Raw genomic sequence first — 18977 nt, 5'->3', positions numbered from 1 at the left:
GGTGGGCACGTGGGCTGGAGCCTGCCTCTTCAGCACGTATGCTTTGAAAAGGGCCATATTGGTGTTAGGCCTGGCCTTTGCCTTCTTCAGGTAGGTGATGAGAGCCTGGGCCTCCTTGGTTGGGTCCTCAAACACCTCCTTCATTGACCTACCCTTAAAATCCCCAAACTCCACCATCAGACATCCAGAGTCTCCTGTCCTCTGGGCCTCCTGCAGCATGGCCTGTTTTATATGATACACCTCCACAGCCTCGCCTACCTCCCTGATCTGCGAGGTGTATCTGAGGAACAGGTGTTTGTTGTCAGACAGCGGGTTGTCCCTCTCCTCCTCCCCCAAAATGCTGCTGACCAGATAGCAGGCATACCCCAGTGAGTTCTCCAGCAGCCACAGGAACCTCTGACCCTGGTGTTTCCCAAACTGGATCTTGCAGTGAGCCAGAACCAGGAACTGGTCTCCAGGATTCCCTCCATTCTGCCTCACAAAGGCAGTGGCCTCAGCCAGGACCTCCTCCTTACACCTGGCCCTCCCTGCCAACACGATCTTCCTCCTATTGGCCTCCTCAGTTGGCCCCATAAGGAGTCGACCCTCAGAGGTTCTTCGTAAAACCAGGTATGCATACATAATCTGAAAGGACACAGGCATAAACAGAACGTTACATAGCTGTCATATTCCAACTGAAAGTATTTTACTACAGCATTTCTTTTTTATGTAATTAATTATTATAATATTATAATAATTAATGATTATTATTATTATGAGCATAAGCATTATTGTTTTTATACAACTGTGAATCACTTTGAATTGCCTTGTGTACAAATTGTAAATAGTGTGATGAACTTATTAATAAGAAAATAAATAACACTTCTTGGTACAATCTTGCTGGTATCATGCCATGCTTAAATCGTTTTGTTTTGTTTAGCTTTTGTGGCAGAGATTACTAAGAAACACCAAATATAACATAAAGGCGTTTATGACAATTCATAATAATATGATCATCAAACAGATCTAAAACTTAAAATGGTATATCAAATCGTTTTGGTATATCTTTTATAACATAGTTGAGAATCATTTGTTGAAACAAAAAAACACTTGTTTTTGCCTATTCATGTCTTTTTAAATATGTATAACATAGTATTTAAAAAGATAACATAAATATGTATACTGGTGTATAACATAGTATACTATAACATATATGAATTAAACTTTTTTTTTTAAAGGTTTTAGTAAAAATCTTCTTGTGCTCAAAATAATGTAATGAATGACACAAAAAAATACTAAATTAACAACAACAAAAAATGGTTTAAGGAGGATATAGCTTAATTAGCGGTCGGCTAATTATCTTGACAGTAGTGGCATGTTTTTTACTGTATATCATGGTAAAGTTGCAGGTTCACATGTACAGAAGAAAACGTGTGCTATTACACGCTAGCTAGCTTTATTGGCATGTTTAATTGTCTAAAAACAAACACTGTTTATGAATAAATAATGATCGATTATACAGTCGTGAAGAATAGACTTACCTGTTGCAAAGATGAAGATAATTACTACTGATGACTACTACTTCCTGCTCAGCTACTGTTCGGACGCTCTCGCTTACTGCTCCGCGCTTTGCTCTATCGCTTTTATATTTCTATATTTTATCTCCTTTTATCACCTAATTTTAACTTCAGCAAATCAGCACGGTGCTCAAACGCTTGGATTACTACAAAAAAAAGCAGAATTATTTTATTCGACCAGCCTCCCACTGAAAGGTTACATTCCGGGGAAGAGAAAACACAACTGCCTACATTCATAAGGATAAGAAAATGCCTCCTCTGGAATCTACTTGCTGCTCCAACTGCCACAGACTTTTACAAAGGATTGCAATTCTTGAAACAAAGTTAATTGCGGGACCACCAAACCAGACGGAACACACAACAGAGCTTCGTCATGGACGTCCTCAGCATACAGCCGGTGAGTCCCATGAATCTAGTGCTTCTCGACAGGCCATACTGAGTGTAGAGAAACAAGCCGATCGTTTTACTAATCGATGGCACAAACAGGGTGCGAGACCCAAAGGCACTCGAGACATCAGATTGTCACGAGCATCACATATTACTGCAGTAGCATCCTCTACCCCAGATACGGCTCTGACAAGGACTGCAAACACTGGTCTCCTACCACCGCCTATACATCTTGAGAACAGATTTGAAATATTAATGAATGAGGAATCCCCAAATTTGATGAATGTGATCGCACACAGACAGAATCAGCCAGTAGCTAACACTGATGCTAACTGGGGCTCAAGGTCGAGCAGACAGCGGCACTCAGCTCACAGTGCAGCCGAGCCCAGGACTCTGATAGTGGGCGACTCCGTAATCAGAAACATTAATAGCAGGGATACAACAACGTGCTGCCTTCCACAAGCAACAACTTCTGATGTAAACAGGGAACTTCAGAACATTCTGATGAAACATAAGACTGCAAATCGACTCATCATTCATGTGGGGAAGAATGATATTCATAAAGAGCAGTCGGAACTTCTTAAAAAGGATTTCAATGAACTTTTTGAAACACTTAAAAGACTGAAAGTTCAAACATTCATCAGTGGACCACTCCCAGCAAGAGGAACAAACAGGTTTTCACGGTTGCTTTGGCTTAATACATGGCTGCAAAAAACCTGCAATATAAAAGGAGTGAACTTTATTGACAACTTCAATCTTTTCTGGAGTCAGAGGCAACTGTTTCAACAGGATGGCCACCACCCAAACAAACTTGGTTCAAGAGTGCTAAAGGACAATATCTACTTCTCCCTCCGTCATCCTTCTGCAATGTGTGCCAATCCACTCAACCTGAATGGCACACACACACACCTGGATACAGTATGAATGACCACAGGATTTCACTTCAGCACCTGAATGGACATGCGGTTGACACATCACACAAGGACAGTGATAACACCACTCAGCCACAACAACCTCTGCTCACGGACACAATCTCAGCTGAGCCCTGCCCACAGAGCTCACCACAGACAGACTGTGACATACCAGCACTGCTCCAAGATACAGCACCCATAGACGACTTTCTTGAAAACAGCCAGGGAAACCAGGACAGCATATTACAGCCTCCAATAACACCAGAGCAAAAATCCCTCTCACCGGAAACATTATCACTCTCTCCAGCATCTCCACTTCTGTGCTTCTCAGAGAAAATGGAACAACTGGTGCATGCTGGAACTAGACTATCCCACTCTTTTGCTGCGAGCCCCCAGATACCAACCAAAAAAACGCCAGGCCCCACAACCACCAAAGCCTGCAGGCCCAGCTCGCCCTCCCCCTCCTCCTGTGAGAGCTCTTCGGCCTCAAATGGTAAATTAGCTCAAATGGTAGAGCGCTTGCTTAGCATGCGAGAGGTAGCGGGATCGATGCCTGCATTCTCCAGGGCTGTCCATCCTTTTTACGCCCCCCCTTCAAGGGGCACTACCTAGATGAGCTCTTGCGGCTCAGTGCTGCCGAAAAAGTTTTTTTGAACGAGGTACTGCACACATTCCTGGAAAAGCAGGTCCCACCGAGATTTGAACTCGGATCGCTGGATTCAGAGCCAAGAGTGCTAACCATTACACCATGGAACCTTGGCGTGTGTCAACTTTTCCCATGAGCAGCAGAGATTTAAGTCATTGAGTCCAGAAGCACGATAGCAAGGAGCAAATGAAGCCTTTGCTTTTTAAGCCCATGTTTCCCCGATTCCGACTCGGTTTGAGAGTGCCAATTTCATCGCCACGTCAGCAGTTGCGCATCACCTCTGTTTGTTCCCTACCTTCCACAAAGAACCTAAATAGGTTCCACCGAGATTTGAACTCGGATCGCTGGAGTCAAAGCGCAATTTTTTGATTAAATCTACAATTAAAAGGTAGCCAGTGCAAAGTAGCCAGCACAGAGGAAATGCGGGCTGTTTTTTTTTGGTCATTGGAAATCACGCTGCAGCACCTGCACACGTGCTAGGGATCGCGCCTCGTCTTTGTGTTTGAGAGCGATGGACACCTCTTCTCCATCATCGAGGGGAGTTAGCTCAAATGGTAGAGCGCTCGCTTAGCATGTGAAAGGTAGCGGGATCGATGCCTGCATTCTCCAGTGCTGTCCATCCTTTTTACGCCCCCCTTCAAGGGGCACTACCTAGATGAGCTCTTGCGGCTCAGTGCTGTCGAAAAAGTTTTTTTGAACGAGGTACTGCACACATTCCTGGCAAAAGCAGGTCCCACCGAGATTTGAACTCGGATCGCTGGATTCAGAGCCCAGAGTGCAAACCATTACACCGTGGAACCTTGGCGTGTGCCAACTTTTCCCATGAGCAGCAGAGATTTAAGTCATTGAGTCCAAAAGCACGATAGCAAGGAGAAAATGAAGCCTTTGCTCTTTAAGCCCATGTTTCCCCAATTCCGACTCTGTTTGAGAGTGCCAATTTCACTGCCACGTCAGCAGTTGCGCATCACCTCTGTTTTTTCCCACCCTTCCGCAAGGAACCTGAAAAGGTTCTACCGAGATTGGAACTTGGCTCGCTGGATTCAAAGCCCAAAGTGCTAACCATTACACCATTGAACTAACACTTCCTGATAGGTGGCTGTCTGAGAGGCAGATAGCGATGAGGCTAGGTGGAATCAGGTAGACTAAAAGAGGCGGACGTGGTTCCTCTGCCGAAACCCGGGATATAAATATCCTGGTTGCCCTAATCAGGCTGAAGAGATTAAAAGCAAAGCCTAATAATGGGCTCGTCCGGGTTTTGAACCCAGGACCTCTCGCACCCTAAGCGAGAATCATACCCCTAGACCAACGAGCCGAAACATACATCCTCCTTGCTGCTGCCGGGCCGGAAACATTTCAGCTTCCATGGCTTAAAGCGCAATTTTTTGATTAAATCTACAATTAAAAGGTAGCCGGTGCAAAGTTTCCAGCACAGAGGAAATGCGGCCTCTTTTTTTGTGGTCATTGGAAATCACGCTGGAGGACCTGCACACGAATAATGAGAAGCTTACTTACAGGAGCCTGGTCTGCAACACTGGACCCAGTTGATGTTGCAGGAGCAGAGGCAGCACTTGGCTGGACAGAAGCCTGTGGAGGAGACTGCAGAGGAGGCTGAGCAGGGCGCAGAGGAGGAGACTGCAGAGGAGGCTGGGCAGGGCGCAGAGGAGGAGACTGCAGAGGAGGCTGGGCAGGGCGCAGAGGAGGAGACTGCAGAGGAGGCTGGGCAGGGCGCAGAGGAGGAGACTGCAGAGGAGGCTGGGGAGGGCGCTGCAGTCCTGTGGGTGGCTGTAGTGAGGATGGTCCTGGTGCAGAGGGACAGGGGTTGAAGGCCTTGCTGGAAAGATGGGAGTTGCTCTTTCCAGTGGACAGGAAGCTCTGCAGGCGACTGGTACACCTGGCCAGGGGTCCACAATCCTGGAGGAGCAGGATAAGGGGCAGGAGCAGGGGCAGTAGCATGAGCCGGGGCAGGAGCAGGGCCTCTCGAGCCTGCAGTGGCTGGAGAAAAAAGAAAAAACTTACCCACTTACAGGGTTTGGCTGGAGACAAAATCTTTTGTGCCAGCTGTGAAGCAAATAAATGCTTCCCCCGCGCCAACAGGGCCTTCACATTGGTCGCCAGCAGTGGCCTGTTCTTAGTGGCAGTAGGTGGAGGAGGAACAGACACAGTGGCAGTGGGCACAGCAGCAGTGAGGACAGATGCAGTGGGCACAGTGGTGGTGGGCACGTGGGCTAGAGCCTGCCTCTTCAGCACGTATGCTTTGAAAAGGGCCATATTGGTGTTAGGCCCGGCCTTGCCTTCTTCAGGTAGGTGATGAGAGCCTGGGCCTCCTTGCTTGGGTCCTCATACACCTCCTTCATTGACCTACCCTTAAAATCCCCAAACTCCACCATCAGACATCCAGAGTCTCCTGTCCTCTGGGCCTCCTGCAGCATGGCCTGTTTTTTTCTGATACACCTCTACAGCCTCGCCTACCTCCCTGATCTGCGAGGTGTATCTGAGGAACAGGTGTTTGTTGTCCGACAGCGGGTTGTCCCTCTCCTCCTCCCCCAAAACGCTGCTGACCAGATAGCAGGCATACCCCAGTGAGTTCTCCAGCAGCCACAGGAACCTCTGACCCTGGTGTTTCCCAAACTGGATCTTGCAGTGAGCCAGAACCAGGAACTGGTCTCCAGGATTCCCTCCATTCTGCCTCACAAAGGCAGTGGCCTCAGCCAGGACCTCCTCCTTACACCTGGCCCTCCCTGCCAACACGATCTTCCTCCTATTGGCCTCCTCAGTTGGCCCCATAAGGAGTCGACCCTCAGAGGTTCTTCGTAAAACCGGGTATGCATACATAATCTGAAAGGACACAGGCATAAACAGAACGTTACATAGCTGTCATATTCCAACTGAAAGTATTTTACTACAGCATTTCTTTTTTATGTAATTAATTATTATAATATTATAATAATTAATGATTATTATTATTATGAGCATAAGCATTATTGTTTTTTATACAACTGTGAATCACTTTGAATTGCCTTGTGTACAAATTGTAAATAGTGTGATGAACTTATTAATAAGAAAATAAATAACACTTCTTGGTACAATCTTGCTGGTATCATGCCATGCTTAAATCGTTTTGTTTTGTTTAGCTTTTGTGGCAGAGATTACTAAGAAACACCAAATATTACATAAAGGCGTTTATGACAATTCCTAATAATATGATCATCAAACAGATCTAAAACTTAAAATGGTATATCAAATCGTTTTGGTATATCTTTTATAACATAGTTGAGAGTCATTTGTTGAAACAAAAAAACACTTGTTTTTGCCTATTCATGTATTTTTAAATATGTATAACATAGTATTTAAAAAGATAACATAAATATGTATACTGGTGTATAACATAGTATAGTATAACATATATGAATTAAACTTTTTTTTTAAAAGGTTTTAGTAAAAATCTTCTTGTGCTCAAAATAATGTAATGAATGACACAAAAAATGCTAAATTAACAAAAAAAAAAAATGGTTTAAGGAGGATATAGCTTAATTAGCGGTCGGCTAATTATCTTGACAGTAGTGACATGTTTTTTACTGTATATCATGGTAAAGTTGCAGGTTCACATGTACAGAAGAAAACGTGTGCTATTACACTCTAGCTGGCTTTATTGCCATGTTTAATTGTCTAAAAACAAACACTGTTTATGAATAAATAATGATCGATTATAGTGTCGTGAAGAATAGACTTACCTGTTGCAAAGATTGCAAAGATGACGATAATAACAGCGGTCGCCGATTGGTCAAAAGTAAGCCACAGGAGCAGAGCCAGGAGAGAAACGCGATTGGTCAAAAGTAAGCCACAGGAGAGAAAGGCGATTGGTCAAAAGTAAGCCACAGGAGAGAAACACGATTGGTCAAAAGTAAGCCACAGGAGAGAACGCGATTGGTCAAAAGTAAGCCACAGCAGAGAAACACGATTGGCTCACGTGGGCTTACTTTGGGCTTACTTTGGCTCAATCGGTAGGAAGCAGTAGGCGCAAGCGAGAGGTAGTGGGATCGATGCCTGCATTCTCCAGTGCTGTCCATCCTTTTTACGCCCCACTTCAAGGGGCACTACCTAGATGAGCTCTTGCGGCTCAGAGCTGCCGAAAAAAAATTTTCGAACGAGGTACTGCACACATTCCTGGCAAAAGCAGGTCCCACCGAGATTTGAACTCGGATCGCTGGATTCAGAGCCCAGAGTGCTAACCATTACACCATGGAACCTTGGCGTGTGTCAACATTTCCAATGAGCATCAGAGATTTAAGTCATTGAGTCCAGAAGCACGATAGCAAGGATTTAAGTCATTGAGTCCAGAAGCACGATAGCAAGGAGCAAATGAAGCCTTTGCTTTTTAAGCCCAGCAGTTGCGCATCACCTCTGTTTTTTCCCTCCCTTCCGCAAAGAACCTAAAAAGGTTCCACCGAGATTTGAACTCGGATTTCTGGATTCAAAGCCCAGAGTGCTAATCATTACACCATGGAACCAACACACTCTGCTAGCTGGCTGTCTGAGAGGCAGATAGCGATGAGGCTAGGTGGAATCAGGTAGACTAAAAGAGGCGGACGTTGTTCCTCTGCCGAAACCCGGTATTGAACCAGGGACCTTTAGATCTTCAGTCTAACGCTCTCCCAACTGAGCTATTCCTGCCAGATACTTGTATGGTTTAGCCAGCAGGGATGTATGGGACACCGCCCGTCATTTTCGAGAAGAGCAGAGCGAAGGTCCCAGAGAGAAAATGAGTGGCCCGTACGGGGATGAAAACCCGCCACCTTGGCGTTATTAGCACCACGCTCTAAGCAACTGAGCTAACCGGCCTCTCTCTGGCACATTTTATCCCCAATTTCTCACAAATATCCTGGTTGCCCTAATCAGGCTGAAGAGATTAAAAGCAAAGCCTAATAATGGGCTCGTCTGGGATTTGAACCCGGGACCTCTCGCACCCTAAGCGAGAATCATACCCCTAGACCAACGAGCCGAAACATACATCCTCCCAGCTGCTGCCGGGCCGCAAACATTTCAGCTTCCATGGCTTAAAGCGCAATTTTTTGATTAAATCTACTATTAAAAGGTAGCCAGTGCAAAGTTTCCAGCACAGAGGAAATGCGGCCTCTTTTTTTGTGGTCATTGGAAATCACGCTGCAGGACCTGCACACGAATAATGAGAAGCTTACTTACAGGAGCCTGGTCTGCAACACTGGACCCAGTTGATGTTGCAGGAGCAGAGGCAGCACTTGGCTGGACAGAAGGCTGTGGAGGAGACTGCAGAGGAGGCTGAGCAGGGCGCAGAGGAGGAGACTGCAGAGGAGGCTGGGCAGGGTGCAGAGGAGGAGACTGCAGAGGAGGCTGGGCAGGATGCACAGGAGGAGACTGCAGAGGAGGCTAGGCAGGGTGCAGAGGAGGAGACTGCAGAGGAGGCTGGGCAGGGCGCTGCAGTCCTGTGGGTGGCTGTAGTGAGGATAGTCCTGGTGCAAAAGGACAGGGGTTGAAAGCCTTGCTGGAAAGATGGGAGATGCTCTTTCCAGTGGACAGGAAGCTCTGCAGGCGACTGGGACACCTGGCCAGGGGTCCACAATGCTGGAGGAGCAGGATAAGGGGCAGGAGCAGGGGCAGTAGCACGAGCCGGGGCAAGAGCAGGGCCTCTCGAGCCTGCAGTGGCTGGAGAAAAAAGAAAAAACTTACCCACTTACAGGGTTTGGCTGGAGACAAAATCTTTTGTGCCAGCTGTGAAGCAAATAAATGCTTCCCCCGCGCCAACAGGGCCTTCACATTGGTCGCCAGCAGTGGGCTGTTCTTAGTGGCAGTAGGTGGAGGAGGAACAGACACAGTGGCAGTGGGCACAGCAGCAGTGAGGACAGATGCAGTGGGCACAGTGGCGGTGGGCACGTGGGCTGGAGCCTGCCTCTTCAGCACGTATGCTTTGAAAAGGGCCATATTGGTGTTAGGCCCGGCATTTACCTTCTTCAGGTAGGTGATGGGAGCCTGGGCCTCCTTGCTTGGGTCCTCATACACCTCCTTTATTGACCTACCCTTAAAATCCCCAAACTCCACCATCAGACACCAAGAGTCTCCTGTCCTCTGGGCCTCCTGCAGCATGGCCTGTTTTTTTCTGATACACCTCTACAGCCTCGGGACACAGGCATAAACAGAACGTTACATAGCTGTCATATTCCAACTGAAAGTATTTTACTACAGCATTTATTTTTTATGTAATTAATTATTATAATATTATAATAATTAATGATTATTATTATTATGATTATAAGCATTATTGTTTTTATACAACTGTGAATCACTTTGAATTGCCTTGTCTACAAATTGTAAATAGTGTGATGAACTTATTAATAAGAAAATAAATAACACTTCTTGGTACAATCTTGCTGGTATCATGCCATGCTTAAATCGTTTTGTTTTGTTTAGCTTTTGTGGCAGAGATTACTAAGAAACACCAAATATAACATAAAGGCGTTTATGACAATTCATAATAATATGATCATCAAACAGATCTAAAACTTAAAATGGTATATCAAATCGTTTTGGTATATCTTTTATAACATAGTTGAGAATCATTTGTTGAAACAAAAAAACACTTGTTTTTGCCTATTCATGTCTTTTTAAATATGTATAACATAGTATTTAAAAAGATAACATAAATATGTATACTGGTGTATAACATAGTATAGTATAACATATATGAATTAAACTTTTTTTTTTAAAGGTTTTAGTAAAAATCTTCTTGTGCTCAAAATAATGTAATGAATGACACAAAAAAATACTAAATTAACAACAACAAAAAAATGGTTTAAGGAGGATATAGCTTAATTAGCGGTCCGCTAATTATCTTGACAGTAGTGGCATGTTTTTTACTGTATATCATGGTAAAGTTGCAGGTTCACATGTACAGAAGAAAACGTGTGCTATTACACGCTAGCTAGCTTTATTGGCATGTTTAATTGTCTAAAAACAAACACTGTTTATGAATAAATAATGATCGATTATACAGTCGTGAAGAATAGACTTACCTGTTGCAAAGATTGCAAAGATGACGATAATAATAGCGGTCGCCGATTGGTCAACAGTAAGCCACAGGAGCAGAGCCAGGAGAGAAACGCGATTGGTCAAAAGTAAGCCACAGGAGAGAAAGGCGATTGGTCAAAAGTAAGCCACAGGAGAGAAACACGATTGGTCAAAAGTAAGCCACAGGAGAGAACGCGATTGGTCAAAAGTAAGCCACAGCAGAGAAACACGATTGGCTCATTGGGCCTTCACATTGGTCGCCAGCAGTGGCCTGTTCTTAGTGGCAGTAGGTGGAGGAGGAACAGACACAGTGGCAGTGGGCACAGCAGCAGTGAGGACATATGCAGTGGGCACAGTGGTGGTGGGCACGTGGGCTGGAGCCTGCCTCTTCAGCACGTATGCTTTGAAAAGGGCCATATTGGTGTTAGGCCTGGCCTTTGCCTTCTTCAGGTAGGTGATGAGAGCCTGGGCCTCCTTGGTTGGGTCCTCAAACACCTCCTTCATTGACCTACCCTTAAAATCCCCAAACTCCACCATCAGACATCCAGAGTCTCCTGTCCTCTGGGCCTCCTGCAGCATGGCCTGTTTTATATGATACACCTCCACAGCCTCGCCTACCTCCCTGATCTGCGAGGTGTATCTGAGGAACAGGTGTTTGTTGTCAGACAGCGGGTTGTCCCTCTCCTCCTCCCCCAAAATGCTGCTGACCAGATAGCAGGCATACCCCAGTGAGTTCTCCAGCAGCCACAGGAACCTCTGACCCTGGTGTTTCCCAAACTGGATCTTGCAGTGAGCCAGAACCAGGAACTGGTCTCCAGGATTCCCTCCATTCTGCCTCACAAAGGCAGTGGCCTCAGCCAGGACCTCCTCCTTACACCTGGCCCTCCCTGCCAACACGATCTTCCTCCTATTGGCCTCCTCAGTTGGCCCCATAAGGAGTCGACCCTCAGAGGTTCTTCGTAAAACCAGGTATGCATACATAATCTGAAAGGACACAGGCATAAACAGAACGTTACATAGCTGTCATATTCCAACTGAAAGTATTTTACTACAGCATTTCTTTTTTATGTAATTAATTATTATAATATTATAATAATTAATGATTATTATTATTATGAGCATAAGCATTATTGTTTTTATACAACTGTGAATCACTTTGAATTGCCTTGTGTACAAATTGTAAATAGTGTGATGAACTTATTAATAAGAAAATAAATAACACTTCTTGGTACAATCTTGCTGGTATCATGCCATGCTTAAATCGTTTTGTTTTGTTTAGCTTTTGTGGCAGAGATTACTAAGAAACACCAAATATAACATAAAGGCGTTTATGACAATTCATAATAATATGATCATCAAACAGATCTAAAACTTAAAATGGTATATCAAATCGTTTTGGTATATCTTTTATAACATAGTTGAGAATCATTTGTTGAAACAAAAAAACACTTGTTTTTGCCTATTCATGTCTTTTTAAATATGTATAACATAGTATTTAAAAAGATAACATAAATATGTATACTGGTGTATAACATAGTATACTATAACATATATGAATTAAACTTTTTTTTTTAAAGGTTTTAGTAAAAATCTTCTTGTGCTCAAAATAATGTAATGAATGACACAAAAAAATACTAAATTAACAACAACAAAAAATGGTTTAAGGAGGATATAGCTTAATTAGCGGTCGGCTAATTATCTTGACAGTAGTGGCATGTTTTTTACTGTATATCATGGTAAAGTTGCAGGTTCACATGTACAGAAGAAAACGTGTGCTATTACACGCTAGCTAGCTTTATTGGCATGTTTAATTGTCTAAAAACAAACACTGTTTATGAATAAATAATGATCGATTATACAGTCGTGAAGAATAGACTTACCTGTTGCAAAGATGAAGATAATTACTACTGATGACTACTACTTCCTGCTCAGCTACTGTTCGGACGCTCTCGCTTACTGCTCCGCGCTTTGCTCTATCGCTTTTATATTTCTATATTTTATCTCCTTTTATCACCTAATTTTAACTTCAGCAAATCAGCACGGTGCTCAAACGCTTGGATTACTACAAAAAAAAGCAGAATTATTTTATTCGACCAGCCTCCCACTGAAAGGTTACATTCCGGGGAAGAGAAAACACAACTGCCTACATTCATAAGGATAAGAAAATGCCTCCTCTGGAATCTACTTGCTGCTCCAACTGCCACAGACTTTTACAAAGGATTGCAATTCTTGAAACAAAGTTAATTGCGGGACCACCAAACCAGACGGAACACACAACAGAGCTTCGTCATGGACGTCCTCAGCATACAGCCGGTGAGTCCCATGAATCTAGTGCTTCTCGACAGGCCATACTGAGTGTAGAGAAACAAGCCGATCGTTTTACTAATCGATGGCACAAACAGGGTGCGAGACCCAAAGGCACTCGAGACATCAGATTGTCACGAGCATCACATATTACTGCAGTAGCATCCTCTACCCCAGATACGGCTCTGACAAGGACTGCAAACACTGGTCTCCTACCACCGCCTATACATCTTGAGAACAGATTTGAAATATTAATGAATGAGGAATCCCCAAATTTGATGAATGTGATCGCACACAGACAGAATCAGCCAGTAGCTAACACTGATGCTAACTGGGGCTCAAGGTCGAGCAGACAGCGGCACTCAGCTCACAGTGCAGCCGAGCCCAGGACTCTGATAGTGGGCGACTCCGTAATCAGAAACATTAATAGCAGGGATACAACAACGTGCTGCCTTCCACAAGCAACAACTTCTGATGTAAACAGGGAACTTCAGAACATTCTGATGAAACATAAGACTGCAAATCGACTCATCATTCATGTGGGGAAGAATGATATTCATAAAGAGCAGTCGGAACTTCTTAAAAAGGATTTCAATGAACTTTTTGAAACACTTAAAAGACTGAAAGTTCAAACATTCATCAGTGGACCACTCCCAGCAAGAGGAACAAACAGGTTTTCACGGTTGCTTTGGCTTAATACATGGCTGCAAAAAACCTGCAATATAAAAGGAGTGAACTTTATTGACAACTTCAATCTTTTCTGGAGTCAGAGGCAACTGTTTCAACAGGATGGCCACCACCCAAACAAACTTGGTTCAAGAGTGCTAAAGGACAATATCTACTTCTCCCTCCGTCATCCTTCTGCAATGTGTGCCAATCCACTCAACCTGAATGGCACACACACACACCTGGATACAGTATGAATGACCACAGGATTTCACTTCAGCACCTGAATGGACATGCGGTTGACACATCACACAAGGACAGTGATAACACCACTCAGCCACAACAACCTCTGCTCACGGACACAATCTCAGCTGAGCCCTGCCCACAGAGCTCACCACAGACAGACTGTGACATACCAGCACTGCTCCAAGATACAGCACCCATAGACGACTTTCTTGAAAACAGCCAGGGAAACCAGGACAGCATATTACAGCCTCCAATAACACCAGAGCAAAAATCCCTCTCACCGGAAACATTATCACTCTCTCCAGCATCTCCACTTCTGTGCTTCTCAGAGAAAATGGAACAACTGGTGCATGCTGGAACTAGACTATCCCACTCTTTTGCTGCGAGCCCCCAGATACCAACCAAAAAAACGCCAGGCCCCACAACCACCAAAGCCTGCAGGCCCAGCTCGCCCTCCCCCTCGTCCTGTGAGAGCTCTTCGGCCTCAAATGGTAAATTAGCTCAAATGGTAGAGCGCTTGCTTAGCATGCGAGAGGTAGCGGGATCGATGCCTGCATTCTCCAGGGCTGTCCATCCTTTTTACGCCCCCCCTTCAAGGGGCACTACCTAGATGAGCTCTTGCGGCTCAGTGCTGCCGAAAAAGTTTTTTTGAACGAGGTACTGCACACATTCCTGGAAAAGCAGGTCCCACCGAGATTTGAACTCGGATCGCTGGATTCAGAGCCAAGAGTGCTAACCATTACACCATGGAACCTTGGCGTGTGTCAACTTTTCCCATGAGCAGCAGAGATTTAAGTCATTGAGTCCAGAAGCACGATAGCAAGGAGCAAATGAAGCCTTTGCTTTTTAAGCCCATGTTTCCCCGATTCCGACTCGGTTTGAGAGTGCCAATTTCATCGCCACGTCAGCAGTTGCGCATCACCTCTGTTTGTTCCCTACCTTCCACAAAGAACCTAAATAGGTTCCACCGAGATTTGAACTCGGATCGCTGGAGTCAAAGCGCAATTTTTTGATTAAATCTACAATTAAAAGGTAGCCAGTGCAAAGTAGCCAGCACAGAGGAAATGCGGGCTGTTTTTTTTTGGTCATTGGAAATCACGCTGCAGCACCTGCACACGTGCTAGGGATCGCGCCTCGTCTTTGTGTTTGAGAGCGATGGACACCTCTTCTCCATCATCGAGGGGAGTTAGCTCAAATGGTAGAGCGCTCGCTTAGCATGTGAAAGGTAGCGGGATCGATGCCTGCATTCTCCAGTGCTGTCCATCCTTTTTACGCCCCCCTTCAAGGGGCACTACCTAGATGAGCTCTTGCGGCTCAGTGCTGTCGAAAAAGTTTTTTTGAACGAGGTACTGCACACATTCCTGGCAAAAGCAGGTCCCACCGAGATTTGAACTCGGATCGCTGGATTCAGAGCCCAGAGTGCAAACCATTACACCGTGGAACCTTGGCGTGTGCCAACTTTTCCCATGAGCAGCAGAGATTTAAGTCATTGAGTCCAAAAGCACGATAGCAAGGAGAAAATGAAGCCTTTGCTCTTTAAGCCCATGTTTCCCCAATTCCGACTCTGTTTGAGAGTGCCAATTTCACTGCCACGTCAGCAGTTGCGCATCACCTCTGTTTTTTCCCACCCTTCCGCAAGGAACCTGAAAAGGTTCTACCGAGATTGGAACTTGGCTCGCTGGATTCAAAGCCCAAAGTGCTAACCATTACACCATTGAACTAACACTTCCTGATAGGTGGCTGTCTGAGAGGCAGATAGCGATGAGGCTAGGTGGAATCAGGTAGACTAAAAGAGGCGGACGTGGTTCCTCTGCCGAAACCCGGGATATAAATATCCTGGTTGCCCTAATCAGGCTGAAGAGATTAAAAGCAAAGCCTAATAATGGGCTCGTCCGGGTTTTGAACCCAGGACCTCTCGCACCCTAAGCGAGAATCATACCCCTAGACCAACGAGCCGAAACATACATCCTCCTTGCTGCTGCCGGGCCGGAAACATTTCAGCTTCCATGGCTTAAAGCGCAATTTTTTGATTAAATCTACAATTAAAAGGTAGCCGGTGCAAAGTTTCCAGCACAGAGGAAATGCGGCCTCTTTTTTTGTGGTCATTGGAAATCACGCTGGAGGACCTGCACACGAATAATGAGAAGCTTACTTACAGGAGCCTGGTCTGCAACACTGGACCCAGTTGATGTTGCAGGAGCAGAGGCAGCACTTGGCTGGACAGAAGCCTGTGGAGGAGACTGCAGAGGAGGCTGAGCAGGGCGCAGAGGAGGAGACTGCAGAGGAGGCTGGGCAGGGCGCAGAGGAGGAGACTGCAGAGGAGGCTGGGCAGGGCGCAGAGGAGGAGACTGCAGAGGAGGCTGGGCAGGGCGCAGAGGAGGAGACTGCAGAGGAGGCTGGGGAGGGCGCTGCAGTCCTGTGGGTGGCTGTAGTGAGGATGGTCCTGGTGCAGAGGGACAGGGGTTGAAGGCCTTGCTGGAAAGATGGGAGTTGCTCTTTCCAGTGGACAGGAAGCTCTGCAGGCGACTGGTACACCTGGCCAGGGGTCCACAATCCTGGAGGAGCAGGATAAGGGGCAGGAGCAGGGGCAGTAGCATGAGCCGGGGCAGGAGCAGGGCCTCTCGAGCCTGCAGTGGCTGGAGAAAAAAGAAAAAACTTACCCACTTACAGGGTTTGGCTGGAGACAAAATCTTTTGTGCCAGCTGTGAAGCAAATAAATGCTTCCCCCGCGCCAACAGGGCCTTCACATTGGTCGCCAGCAGTGGCCTGTTCTTAGTGGCAGTAGGTGGAGGAGGAACAGACACAGTGGCAGTGGGCACAGCAGCAGTGAGGACAGATGCAGTGGGCACAGTGGTGGTGGGCACGTGGGCTAGAGCCTGCCTCTTCAGCACGTATGCTTTGAAAAGGGCCATATTGGTGTTAGGCCTGGCCTTGCCTTCTTCAGGTAGGTGATGAGAGCCTGGGCCTCCTTGCTTGGGTCCTCATACACCTCCTTCATTGACCTACCCTTAAAATCCCCAAACTCCACCATCAGACATCCAGAGTCTCCTGTCCTCTGGGCCTCCTGCAGCATGGCCTGTTTTTTTCTGATACACCTCTACAGCCTCGCCTACCTCCCTGATCTGCGAGGTGTATCTGAGGAACAGGTGTTTGTTGTCCGACAGCGGGTTGTCCCTCTCCTCCTCCCCCAAAACGCTGCTGACCAGATAGCAGGCATACCCCAGTGAGTTCTCCAGCAGCCACAGGAACCTCTGACCCTGGTGTTTCCCAAACTGGATCTTGCAGTGAGCCAGAACCAGGAACTGGTCTCCAGGATTCCCTCCATTCTGCCTCACAAAGGCAGTGGCCTCAGCCAGGACCTCCTCCTTACACCTGGCCCTCCCTGCCAACACGATCTTCCTCCTATTGGCCTCCTCAGTTGGCCCCATAAGGAGTCGACCCTCAGAGGTTCTTCGTAAAACCGGGTATGCATACATAATCTGAAAGGACACAGGCATAAACAGAACGTTACATAGCTGTCATATTCCAACTGAAAGTATTTTACTACAGCATTTCTTTTTTATGTAATTAATTATTATAATATTATAATAATTAATGATTATTATTATTATGAGCATAAGCATTATTGTTTTTTATACAACTGTGAATCACTTTGAATTGCCTTGTGTACAAATTGTAAATAGTGTGATGAACTTATTAATAAGAAAATAAATAACACTTCTTGGTACAATCTTGCTGGTATCATGCCATGCTTAAATCGTTTTGTTTTGTTTAGCTTTTGTGGCAGAGATTACTAAGAAACACCAAATATTACATAAAGGCGTTTATGACAATTCCTAATAATATGATCATCAAACAGATCTAAAACTTAAAATGGTATATCAAATCGTTTTGGTATATCTTTTATAACATAGTTGAGAGTCATTTGTTGAAACAAAAAAACACTTGTTTTTGCCTATTCATGTATTTTTAAATATGTATAACATAGTATTTAAAAAGATAACATAAATATGTATACTGGTGTATAACATAGTATAGTATAACATATATGAATTAAACTTTTTTTTTAAAAGGTTTTAGTAAAAATCTTCTTGTGCTCAAAATAATGTAATGAATGACACAAAAAATGCTAAATTAACAAAAAAAAAAAAATGGTTTAAGGAGGATATAGCTTAATTAGCGGTCGGCTAATTATCTTGACAGTAGTGACATGTTTTTTACTGTATATCATGGTAAAGTTGCAGGTTCACATGTACAGAAGAAAACGTGTGCTATTACACTCTAGCTGGCTTTATTGCCATGTTTAATTGTCTAAAAACAAACACTGTTTATGAATAAATAATGATCGATTATACAGTCGTGAAGAATAGACTTACCTGTTGCAAAGATTGCAAAGATGACGATAATAACAGCGGTCGCCGATTGGTCAAAAGTAAGCCACAGGAGCAGAGCCAGGAGAGAAACGCGATTGGTCAAAAGTAAGCCACAGGAGAGAAAGGCGATTGGTCAAAAGTAAGCCACAGGAGAGAAACACGATTGGTCAAAAGTAAGCCACAGGAGAGAACGCGATTGGTCAAAAGTAAGCCACAGCAGAGAAACACGATTGGCTCACGTGGGCTTACTTTGGGCTTACTTTGGCTCAATCGGTAGGAAGCAGTAGGCGCAAGCGAGAGGTAGTGGGATCGATGCCTGCATTCTCCAGTGCTGTCCATCCTTTTTACGCCCCACTTCAAGGGGCACTACCTAGATGAGCTCTTGCGGCTCAGAGCTGCCGAAAAAAAATTTTCGAACGAGGTACTGCACACATTCCTGGCAAAAGCAGGTCCCACCGAGATTTGAACTCGGATCGCTGGATTCAGAGCCCAGAGTGCTAACCATTACACCATGGAACCTTGGCGTGTGTCAACATTTCCAATGAGCATCAGAGATTTAAGTCATTGAGTCCAGAAGCACGATAGCAAGGATTTAAGTCATTGAGTCCAGAAGCACGATAGCAAGGAGCAAATGAAGCCTTTGCTTTTTAAGCCCAGCAGTTGCGCATCACCTCTGTTTTTTCCCTCCCTTCCGCAAAGAACCTAAAAAGGTTCCACCGAGATTTGAACTCGGATTTCTGGATTCAAAGCCCAGAGTGCTAATCATTACACCATGGAACCAACACACTCTGCTAGCTGGCTGTCTGAGAGGCAGATAGCGATGAGGCTAGGTGGAATCAGGTAGACTAAA

The 18977-nt window shown here is 45.2% G+C and overlaps 10 non-coding genes across 10 annotated transcripts; all 10 read right to left on the bottom strand.

Moving 5' to 3' along the window:
- Nucleotides 1–3538: 3538 nt before the first annotated feature.
- trnaq-cug (transfer RNA glutamine (anticodon CUG)) lies at nucleotides 3539–3610 on the bottom strand. Its single transcript has one exon. It is a non-coding gene; the product is annotated as a tRNA-Gln (tRNA).
- Nucleotides 3611–4740: 1130 nt separating this feature from the next.
- Nucleotides 4741–4812, bottom strand: trnap-agg (transfer RNA proline (anticodon AGG)). The gene has a single exon. It is a non-coding gene; the product is annotated as a tRNA-Pro (tRNA).
- A 2863-nt stretch (nucleotides 4813–7675) lies between these two features.
- trnaq-cug (transfer RNA glutamine (anticodon CUG)) lies at nucleotides 7676–7747 on the bottom strand. The gene has a single exon. It is a non-coding gene; the product is annotated as a tRNA-Gln (tRNA).
- Nucleotides 7748–7936: 189 nt separating this feature from the next.
- Nucleotides 7937–8008, bottom strand: trnaq-uug (transfer RNA glutamine (anticodon UUG)). Its single transcript has one exon. It is a non-coding gene; the product is annotated as a tRNA-Gln (tRNA).
- A 90-nt stretch (nucleotides 8009–8098) lies between these two features.
- Nucleotides 8099–8171, bottom strand: trnaf-gaa (transfer RNA phenylalanine (anticodon GAA)). The gene has a single exon. It is a non-coding gene; the product is annotated as a tRNA-Phe (tRNA).
- Nucleotides 8172–8427: 256 nt separating this feature from the next.
- trnap-agg (transfer RNA proline (anticodon AGG)) lies at nucleotides 8428–8499 on the bottom strand. Its single transcript has one exon. It is a non-coding gene; the product is annotated as a tRNA-Pro (tRNA).
- A 5937-nt stretch (nucleotides 8500–14436) lies between these two features.
- Nucleotides 14437–14508, bottom strand: trnaq-cug (transfer RNA glutamine (anticodon CUG)). Its single transcript has one exon. It is a non-coding gene; the product is annotated as a tRNA-Gln (tRNA).
- Nucleotides 14509–15638: 1130 nt separating this feature from the next.
- On the bottom strand, nucleotides 15639–15710 carry trnap-agg (transfer RNA proline (anticodon AGG)). Its single transcript has one exon. It is a non-coding gene; the product is annotated as a tRNA-Pro (tRNA).
- Nucleotides 15711–18574: 2864 nt separating this feature from the next.
- Nucleotides 18575–18646, bottom strand: trnaq-cug (transfer RNA glutamine (anticodon CUG)). Its single transcript has one exon. It is a non-coding gene; the product is annotated as a tRNA-Gln (tRNA).
- Nucleotides 18647–18835: 189 nt separating this feature from the next.
- On the bottom strand, nucleotides 18836–18907 carry trnaq-uug (transfer RNA glutamine (anticodon UUG)). Its single transcript has one exon. It is a non-coding gene; the product is annotated as a tRNA-Gln (tRNA).
- Between the last annotated feature and the right edge of the window lie 70 nt (nucleotides 18908–18977).

Source organism: Siphateles boraxobius, unplaced genomic scaffold (assembly GCF_051911475.1).
Source record: "Siphateles boraxobius isolate OS27281-9 unplaced genomic scaffold, OSU_SipBor_1 19, whole genome shotgun sequence".
Classification (NCBI taxonomy): domain Eukaryota; kingdom Metazoa; phylum Chordata; class Actinopteri; order Cypriniformes; family Leuciscidae; genus Siphateles; species Siphateles boraxobius.
Note: the sequence above shows the minus strand (reverse complement) of the source record. Positions and strands in the feature narration are given on the sequence as shown.